This window comes from Photinus pyralis, unplaced genomic scaffold (genome assembly GCF_008802855.1).
Source record: "Photinus pyralis isolate 1611_PpyrPB1 unplaced genomic scaffold, Ppyr1.3 Ppyr1.4_LG5, whole genome shotgun sequence".
Lineage (NCBI taxonomy): Eukaryota > Metazoa > Arthropoda > Insecta > Coleoptera > Lampyridae > Photinus > Photinus pyralis.
In genome coordinates, this window is record NW_022170596.1 from 48,417,146 (window position 1) to 48,428,603 (window position 11,458).

The following is an 11,458-nucleotide window of genomic DNA, read 5'->3' on the forward strand; positions in this document are numbered from 1 at the left end:
TAAAATTGTGCTCTGGGATTTTCCTAGCGAATTTAAAAGAGAGAGGTGTAGAGAAAAATAAGAGATGTTGTATTACAAACCTAATCTAAGTACATACTCTTAGAAAATGGTAATCCATACATTTCAAATTTTACAAAGAAGAAGAAGAGGAAAAAGCAAAGCGAGAAGCAAGCAAAACAAGAAAATATTTGTGTACTTACTTTTTCTTAGTTTTTGTTTGAAAATCCTTGTTTTTTCCAAGTTTATCCACACACACACACACACCCTAACACATAAGAAAGAGAGATGCACAGATTAGCACTGTATAATTACGTAAACTGCAGTAGATTATGCGAGGCTAATAAAACTTGTAACAATACGTTAGGTGATGTTAATGAGTCGGTAGTCAAATACTAACTGAAATTAGAGCGTACATTTCTTATTTGGGTATTTCCCGAGGCCATTGCAATGGGTTTCCTCAAGTCATGGCCTTGGACTATGAACTTGTCGTAGCATTGGGTTTTTCCCAAGGTCATGGTCTTGGACTTTTCCCCAAGGTCATGGTCTTGGACTTTGACCTCCCCAAGGTCATGGTCTTGGACTTTGACCTCGAGTTTTTCCAAGGTCGTGGTCTTGGACTTTGACCTCGAGTTTTTCCAGGGTCGTGGTCACGTAGTCGACCGCTATGCTTTAAACCAACTTACTTATCAAATGCATTTAAGATATCCACACTCAACGGGGGCTGCACGAGGTCACTACTAAGAAGCTGTATCAATCTAGTTGGTAATAATCGATGTTAATTTCTCAACTACTGTCGCTTACTAAGCGAAATAAGAAAGGAATTGAAAAAATGCAATTAAGAAGGTGTAGTTGGAAAAACAAATTAAGCTGTGCTAGTGAAAGTATTTGTGTAATGACATACGGTGGAACTCAACGACAAATTATTCAAAACGCTGCTAATTGTAAACGATCAGAAGGCCAAAATAAATTCTCATTACCCACAATGTGTATTTCAAATATTTTTGCACGTTCACTATTGAAACTAGGAAAATTACTAGATTTTAGTTAACAGGCCGAAATTCGTTTTATTTTTTCACGTAAATAGTCTATTGAGTTACAGAACTTTTAACGAAAAACTACACTTTTGTACTCGGACTCTTATTAACCGTACCTACTGGTTGCCTTTAAATACATAAACAATGATTTTTTACGAATAGAAATAAAAGTCAAAATTGCTCATAACCGAAAACTCTTGCTAACGGACTTCAACTAAATTACACATACAAAATTTAAAAGCTTTCAAACTCAAAGGAAATTTAGTTTTTAAAACGTGTACCTACTGTCTTTATTGTGCATTTATATGTTTTCAGTTCATTTGATAGCATATACAATCACAAACATTTTAAAGACAAAATACGAAAGCAAAACAAAATGATTCAGGGTTTGCTCTGCCTTTAATAAAAATCTTCGAGTTTAATTTTATAGATTCATAAAAAAAGATTAGGAAGATATTCGAAATAATACGTTTCAGAACTTGTAACGTATAAGTGCCATCGAAATCATTGCGTATGTTGAGAGTTTATTAACTCATAAAGATCATCATCATCATGTAAGTGATGTCCAAGCTCATATAGATTCCAATTTAAAAAATTACATTATCAACAATTTTATTTAGAGGAAATAACATTAAGATAATACATATACCTCTTTTTTTGCGATATTGTACTTTCAATAACATAATTAATAAAAAACAATTACAAAGGAATAGTCAATATTTAACATTCTGCTTACAAGTTGAAAGTAAAAAAAGTGATTGTTGTGATTCAAGTTTGTTACGGTAATTATACACCTAATTGCTTACTGTTATTTAATTTGTAGGTAGTAGGGTAGTGTCAATATAAAGAAAAGAGCATACTTGTCTGTTTATGTAATTTGGTTTTTATCATTATATACGGTTATAATGGAAGACCTAGTACGCCTATTGAATTTATCTGTAAGTGTAAAAAATTTGGAAAAATTAAACGAAAAATACAATTTAAATATTGAAGAGTTGTCAATCTGTTATAGTGCCATAAATCAATTGAGTGCGTCCTTTTTTGACCGACCGAAATTCGTTTTGTAGTTGAAATTTTTTCAACTTTTTCGAATATTCAAAGAAATTGTTGATGGAATAAAATTAAAACACAAAAATTTTGATTAGAAGTTATGTGATGGTCTGTTTTCATAAAAGTCAAGTAGTTTGAATTATATAAAAATGAGGAGATGAGGAACAAAATGTTAATTTTCGCTAAGTTCAAATTTTTATTAAATTTTAAAAGCGATTTCTGTTTTCTGATATGAAACTTTTATATGTATTTATGGAAGATAGCACGTGCGTGGTATATGTTTCAAGATAGAACTTGCAAAAAAAAATCCAGTTTAATTTTATTTAATTAATTTGTTCAATCTTCTTAGTTTTTTCTTGTAGCCAAGTAGTGGGTAATGATCCTGTACCATTTCCACAGAACTTGCAAATTTTTGTTACGAGTTTTGTAAATCGAGACAATCACAAAAATTCACGGTATTGCGAACGAGTATTGTAATAAAACGAGTACGTAATAGGCTTCTCTTCAAGATACACTTCAGCCACGTCCTACAAGCATATTAATCGGATATTTTGCTCGGGGCTATATGCCCGGAGCGATATTCTGATTGTAAACCGAAACGTAGTAGTCTTGAATGTTTGTGAAAAACTGGGTATCAAGTTTATCTACTTACCAAAGTTTTGTACGATACGCGCGAAAATCGTTGTGTAGTTGTAATTTTTTTCAACTTTTTCGAATATTCAAAATTGTTGATGAAATAAAATTAAAACACAAAAGTTTTGATTTGAAGTTATGTGATGGTCTTTTTTCAGAAAAGTAGAGTAGTTTGAATTATATAAAAATGAGGAGATGAGGTACAAAATGTTAATTTTCGCTAAGTTCAAATTATTATTCAATTTTAAAAGCGATTGCTGTTTTCTGATATTGAACTTTTATATGTATTTATGGAAGATAGCACGTGTGTGGTATATGTTTCAAGATAGAGATTGTAAAAAAAAAATCGAATTTAATTTTATTTAATTAACTTGTTCAATTTTCTTAGTTTTTTCTTATAGCCAAGTAGTGGGTAATGATCCTGTACCATTTCCTCAGAACTTGCAAATTTTTGTTACGAGTTTTTGGATGTTTTGTAAATCGAGACAATCAGAAAATTCAAAGTAAAGACAGAGATTTTAATTAACCTTTTTTTATCGACATAAAATTAAACTTGAACAATAAAAGATTGTTTATACCCCTCGTTAAATCTGTTTATTATATATACATGACCAATTGTAAATTAAGTCCCTATATCTACTATAATACTGTCTATAACAATCAGACATACTAACAATATTTATACAAATCCTTTCGTATAAGTTTAAGTAATTAAAACTAACATCTACAAAATAACTATTATTAAACAACTCAATATCTATATCATCCTTAATTTTATTTAAACTACCTATTAGAGTATCTACAAGTTCTTGACTGGAAATTAAATAACTATTTATGTCTCTCACTCGTTTAACTAACTCTGCGTCCGTTTCTTTTTCAAGATGTAGTAGGTCTCTACCGAGATCATCTAGCTTCTTCTTTTTCCACGACAATTCCGTTTGGATATCGATTGGTAAATTAATCCATTCAGAAGGTCTCCGCAGCATTTTTTTAGCACACAAATTGTACAACGTGTCATTTGGTACGGGAACGACGGCACGTTCTAGCATTGTATCTATGCTACACCAAAAAGATTGACATTTGAAGACAAAGTTTTCAAAAAAGGACGCACTCAATTGATTTATGGCACTATAACAGATTGACAACTCTTCAATATTTAAATTGTATTTTTCGTTTAATTTTTCCAAATTTTTTACACTTACAGATAAATTCAATAGGCGTACTAGGTCTTCCATTATAACCGTATATAATGATAAAAACCAAATTACATAAACAGACAAGTATGCTCTTTTCTTTTATATTGACACTACCCTACTACCTACAAATTAAATAACAGTAAGCAATTAGGTGTATAATTACCGTAACAAACTTGAATCACAACAATCACTTTTTTTTACTTTCAACTTGTAAGCAGAATGTTAAATATTGACTATTCCTTTGTAATTGTTTTTTATTAATTATGTTATTGAAAGTACAATATCGCAAAAAAAGAGGTATATGTATTATCTTAATGTTATTTCCTCTAAATAAAATTGTTGATAATGTAATTTTTTTAATTGGAATCTATATGAGCTTGGATATCACTTACATGATGATGATGATCTTTATGAGTTAATAAACTCTCAACATACGCAATGATTTCGATGGCACTTATACGTTACAAGTTCTGAAACGTATTATTTCGAATATCTTCCTAATCTTTTTTTATGAATCTATAAAATTAAACTCGAAGATTTTTATTAAAGGCAGAGCAAACCCTGAATCATTTTGTTTTGCTTTCGTATTTTGTCTTTAAAATGTTTGTGATTGTATATTCTATCAAATGAACTGAAAACATATAAATGCACAATAAAGACAGTAGGTACACGTTTTAAAAACTAAATTTCCTTTGAGTTTGAAAGCTTTTAAATTTTGTATGTGTAATTTAGTTGAAGTCCGTTAGCAAGAGTTTTCGGTTATGAGCAATTTTGACTTTTATTTCTATTCGTAAAAAATCATTGTTTATGTATTTAAAGGCAACCAGTAGGTACGGTTAATAAGAGTCCGAGTACAAAAGTGTAGTTTTTCGTTAAAAGTTCTGTAACTCAATAGACTATTTACGTGAAAAAATAAAACGAATTTCGGCCTGTTAACTAAAATCTAGTAATTTTCCTAGTTTCAATAGTGAACGTGCAAAAATATTTAAAATACACATTGTGGGTAATGAGAATTTATTTTGGCCTTCTGATCGTTTACAATTAGCAGCGTTTTGAATAATTTGTCGTTGAGTTCCACCGTATGTCATTACACAAATACTTTCACTAGCACAGCTTAATTTGTTTTTCCAACTACACCTTCTTAATTGCATTTTTTCAATTCCTTTCTTATTTCGCTTAGTAAGCGACAGTAGTTGAGAAATTAACATCGATTATTACCAACTAGATTGATACAGCTTCTTAGTAGTGACCTCGTGCAGCCCCCGTTGAGTGTGGATATCTTAAATGCATTTGATAAGTAAGTTGGTTTAAAGCATAGCGGTCGACTACGTGACCACGACCCTGGAAAAACTCGAGGTCAAAGTCCAAGACCACGACCTTGGAAAAACTCGAGGTCAAAGTCCAAGACCATGACCTTGGGGAGGTCAAAGTCCAAGACCATGACCTTGGGAAAAACCCAATGCTACGACAAGTTCATAGTCCAAGGCCATGACTTGAGGAAACCCATTGCAATGGCCTCGGGAAATACCCAAATAAGAAATGTACGCTCTAATTTCAGTTAGTATTTGACTACCGACTCATTAACATCACCTAACGTATTGTTACAAGTTTTATTAGCCTCGCATAATCTACTGCAGTTTACGTAATTATACAGTGCTAATCTGTGCATCTCTCTTTCTTATGTGTTAGGTGTGTGTGTGTGTGTGTGGATAAACTTGGAAAAAACAAGGATTTTCAAACAAAAACTAAGAAAAAGTAAGTACACAAATATTTTCTTGTTTTGCTTGCTTCTCGCTTTGCTTTTTCCTCTTCTTCTTCTTTGTAAAATTTGAAATGTATGGATTACCATTTTCTAAGAGTATGTACTTAGATTAGGTTTGTAATACAACATCTCTTATTTTTCTCTACACCTCTCTCTTTTAAATTCGCTAGGAAAATCCCAGAGCACAATTTTAGTCCAACTCAAATCCCAGAATCCAAATCACACAATCTCAACTCAGCATCCAAGACCACGACCTTGATCCAGAATCCATAATCACAACCCTGCCCCAGGATCCAAGACCATGATCCTGTACCAAAGTCACGATCTTGGGAAAAACCCCAAGACCACGACCTTGGGAAAACCCAAAGCCACGACATTGGGAAAAACCCAAAACCACGACCTTGGGAAAACCCAAAGCCATGACCTTGGGAAAAACCCAAGGCCACGACCTTGGGGAAAACCCAAGGTCACGACCTTGGGGAAACCCCAAAACGACCTTGGGGTAAACCCACGACCTTGGGAAAAACCCATGACCTTGGGAAAAACCCAAGGTCAGCTGACGTCACAAAATCCAAGATGGCGGAAGGTGCCCCCCTTCTACTGAGGTGCTGCTCCACTCATGCTAGTTACGCTTTTTAGTACTGCAAGCGCTCGTGGTATTAATAACTGTAACTAGCATTCTTGACAGCACCTCAAAGATATTCGACAATACTTCGACTACTCATGGTTTTATGTATGAATATTATCGCTTTGACTTCCGTATTATAATTTTCTTTCGTGGGCGATGTATTCCACTAACGAAAAAGTTGAGCAAGCAAGCAACAAATTCAAATTAAGAATTACTATGACAGCCAGATCTTTATTTGTTTCAAGAAGTTATTTTAGTTGCATAAAATTAGGCGTCCTTCAGAAGACTTTTTATCATTTGAAAGTAGACATAGAAAATCCCTATGTTTCTACATGAATATCACTGTATGTATAGTAAATGTTCGTCCCTCTGGCATGTGTGCTTGGTCATCGTGTGTATATCGAGGAGTTCTCGATCTTAAACTCCGTATTCCCGTTCAACGGCAGATAATTTGTTTGAAAAGAAAGCGAAGGCTTGCCATTCGCTATTGTTCTCCTGCTGAACTACTCCGTCTATCGCAAAATCGGAGGCGCCGGTGGTTACTACCCGTCGAGTATTGGGGTATTTCCGCTACCCAGAAGCAAGTTGGGATTTAATGTGTCGTACGACTTATCTCTATCCAAATTAAGATATTTAATTCTGAAAAGCCCAGCAAACGTCTCCATTTTCATACAGATACTCTAAGCCCTTTTTGTTAATGCTGATCCTCCCTCTAGCACTGAATCTCCTGAAATTTTTTTCTTCTTTACAAGCCTTTATATTGTTTCATTAAGTATTTATTTATATATTCATGTGAAAGTATACTGTCAGTGCGCTGTTGCCCTGTATGAGTCGACTAATTGTTTATATTATGGAGGGAAAAGCATCATGCAGTTCCAATTCTTCGCGTAGGGCCTTCAAGTTTAAGTCGGCACTATTGCTAAAAATTCGCTATTATAAGGATACAAGGTCGGTTAAATCTTTTGCGAAACGAAAGTGGATTCCATTAGATTTAATGCAAAGTGTGGCGGGTTGGTCACCTATACAAGTCACTTCCGATAAAGATAAGTTTGCGCAGACTGTTTTAATTTCAATCTTCTATGTTCCGCTTTGAAGTTTACATATAGTTGCATGACCACCCGGTAAGTGAACACCAGGCACCTAAAAGCGTTTTAAGTTGGGCGCTTCGTTACGAAAAGCGTCGAGACAAAAGCATTTTTAACTTCTAGTTATACTCGTATACTGACATTTCACGTTACCCTCGCATTTCATTATTTAAAATAATTTAAATTAAGTATAAAGTTTGTAGCATATAAATTACAAATCAATCTGGAAAATGCTAATTATCCGAGGGCGACTGTCTGCTGGCACTTCGCCGTTTGAAAGAGACAATTTGGGATAATCCATGTAAATGATATGCAAGCTCCACTCTCAACCTCCGAACGAGACGAATTGAAGAATTTATACAATTTCCGATCTTTGGAATTAAAGGCACTTTCTAACATCACGGTTAATTTTTGAGCGTGGGGGCGTCGTCATCTCATTTGTTTAATTAAAGAAATTGAAGTATTAAATATAAAATGTTTACTTATTTAAAGCTATAAGTACTCATTGTTATTTCTCGTGTTCAAATCAAACCGGGACCAAACTTTAACAGCCAGTGTCGCTTTAATAGGTATTTATAGTACCATTTAGTGTATGATTAGGATATGATAAGGAAAACAGCAGTAAGTAAGAAGGACAATAAAGCAAATTTTGAAGTTCTATTTGTAGGTAAACATAATGTGGCACTTGTCGGTAACTGCAAATTACTATATATCATCATCTATATACGTATAAATTGACTGTGGACTCTGTGGCTGTGGAGCGGCGAGATAATAAACTTAACTGGCATTTGACATTTTTAACTAATTTAACGTTTCAGCTTTAAGAGCACTAAGAACTGATTATTAAATCCCATAACTATGGAGCTATATTTGACGCTTTTACTCAGCATTCTTAAAATTGTTTAACAAACTCCCTTATAATGATTATATAATTAAACGTTTCCAGCTTGAACTTTAAGAGGATTCATTTTAGAAAATTTTCCATTTTCATCTTCTATATACTTACACATTGGTAAATCTCCATTACAAAGGATTAGTTTCCGCCAACAACGTAGAGGACTACAAGGCTAAGCGAAAATAAAAAGATACCACGAAATATCGAAGGATCCTCAGTATTACAATCACGACAATTTATCTTAATCTTACAAAATAAATTTTATTGTTGACAAAATGCATTAAATTCATGTATTGGACATTGAAAGAATGCTCTTAATCTTGTTCCTAACGATCTCAGTGCAAGAATAACGATTTTGACATGTTTTGATCAAAATCCACGTGGTCGCCAAAAATAGATCAAATTGCGTTTGAAAGCTTTTGCAACTCCAAATTTATGTGTAAAGAATAATTTTGAGTACATTTTGCTCTAAAGCCTTTGACCAATACCACAGAGAAGAGTATAGTGAATTGTTACACATCTAATGGCCGTTTGCACCGACAAATTTAAGCGAAGCTTACCTTAACCGTGACTTAAAATCCATGGTAACCATTGTCGCAATAATCGTTGGCATGGATGGCTTAAGCTAAGCAGCGCTTAAATCTGTCGGTGCAAACGGCCATGAGTCATAGGGAAAAATCTAGCGAAAGTCCCTACTCGATACGTGACCTAGGGAATGAAATATGTTGATTTCTATTATATTGAGCCAGACGTTTTTCCTGTTCCCGATTTACTCGAAGTCCTATAACTTTTGATCCTGTTGAACCAGCTTCCTGAAAATCAATAGCGCCCATCCTAAATTTCAACACAGTCGGCCAGTTTTAAAAAGAGTTAGAGCGCACACGTCCTCATTTCCATGTCGCCTTGAATATGTATAAATCCAATTATGAGATATTGGAGTGACAGAGTTTGCAATTAGACTTGATACTCAGTGAAACGTTAACTTTTATTAGTAAAGATACAAATTTGTGTAACTGTCAATATAATTAATTGTGACAACTCAAACTAACTACTTGATCTATAATCTACAATGTGACTCGCTAGTTCTATCCAAGGATGCTATATAATACAGGATTGCTCGATCACTGAATTTTTTCGCCGCGTGTAGTGACGTCACTGGCGGACCCAGACGCACCGCATGCTTTGATGTTTCGATTTGTGCACCACTTTCATTTGTATTGTGTGTATCGTGATTTGTATTTTATAAGCTCCTCACGATGCGTTTTTGAAACGGTACAGAGTGGAAATTTTCTTCGAAAAAAAGATACAGTTATGCGGAAATCCATGATGAGAAATTAGCTTTATTTCTCAGATGAGTAAGAACTGACATTTATTACAAGTCTCTTCTGTACAATTTCTGTTATAATTTTGGAGTTTGCCACACCGTGCTACAATGGTTTTTACCACACAATATGAAATGTATAGTCTAATACGGCTTCGCCTTCCTTCAAAGGTCGAACTACAACCCCCACATATCAATAATAACAACCTTAACATAACAAACTTAGCGCTTTATATACAAATTATCAGTACACAAATATGTACGCTCTTTACTAAGATAAATGATACACAAGTAAATCAACTCTCCTCAAACCAGACACCATTTTTTTTAAAAAACGACGCCTCTTCTTGGTACGGTCGCTTTTGTTGCGTGAAGGAGCTTCTGAAAATCGCTTCGTGCTACTTGTGGCGCTGCAAATCGCACCGTGTGAAAGGGTCACGCTACCAGCCGCTTCAAAAAACGCCTGATAAGAAGGGGCTCTAATACGTCCAATGGAAAATGTGTGTACTACCCCAAATTGATACTACAGTCCAATACTACACGTCGGCGTCCAAACATTTTTGTTGCAATATAGCGAACACTTATACACACAGTTATAACGCTAATGGAAAAACGTTGACAAATTAGCAAATTATAACTGTCAATTCTGACATCCAGGTTCGTTAGTGACGTCACATATGACTTAAACGCAAGCAACATTACAAGTATAGGGATCGAGCAATCCTTATACAATGCGATCAAAAATGATTGGCTCTCTAGTCGCCTTTGGAATTTTTATTTACATGGGAAATCGTATCTAACTTGAACTTCCAAAGGCGACTCGACAGCCAATCATTTTTGATCGCCCGATATTATATAGCATCCTTGAGTTCTATCTATCCACATTCCAACACCAATTCACTGAATGTCGATTATACAGGGTGGGGCAGAATGGACTCCCTAATTTCACGGGCGTATTGTAAACAAACTAACCAATATAATTAAAAAAGGTTTTTATTTCTGAAAACTACGTACAATGCCATTTTATTTTGATTGGGTTTTGAAAAATATATCATCCAGGTGACGACCTTGGAGAGCGATGCATATATTGGTTGTTCGAAAAAAATTCTATAAACTCTTTTCAGTATATCTTGATTTATTCCAGCAATGACATCTGTAATTGCCTCCTTAAGAGCCTCCAAAGTCCTACGTCGAACTTTATAAACCTCAGCTTTGAAATATCCCCAAAGAAAAAATCACACGGGCTCTAATCAAGGGAGCGAGGGGGCGATGGAACATCTCCTCGTAAAGAAATCAGGCGGCCGGGAAGCTGTTCTTTGAGAATTTGCCATGAACGACGGACAGTATTACTGTATTAGCCGTGGCCCCATCCTGTTGAAAACGAAACGTTTGTGTGTCATATTCCTCACTATACTCTTTCATTTTGGACTGCATTTTGGGGAGTAGAAATGTGTTCAGCAACTCAAAATAGCGTACAGAGTTCACAGTAACAGCTGAACCTTGAAATTCCAGACCACAGCATGATGAGTACTGAACATGGCGTAGTTAAAATGGCGTAGTTTCCCCCAGCTAACGCCACTACTCCCACTCCGCTAACTGACCTACGCGCTCTTCAGTGATTGTTTGAACCTATGGATTCCATTCTGCTCCATCCTGTATTTGAAAGCTTACAGCAAAAATTCAAGTGAAATCATTTTTGGCGCATAAATTTAGCATTGCAAGCTTCAGAAATACTTTCATTTCATTACAACTTTTACTTAATTCGTAAATTGTAATTTTCTATTTCGACGAACTCATTTACGTTTTCAATTGTTACCGGTATGATGAAAGGCTCATTATAACGTTTTCAAGTTG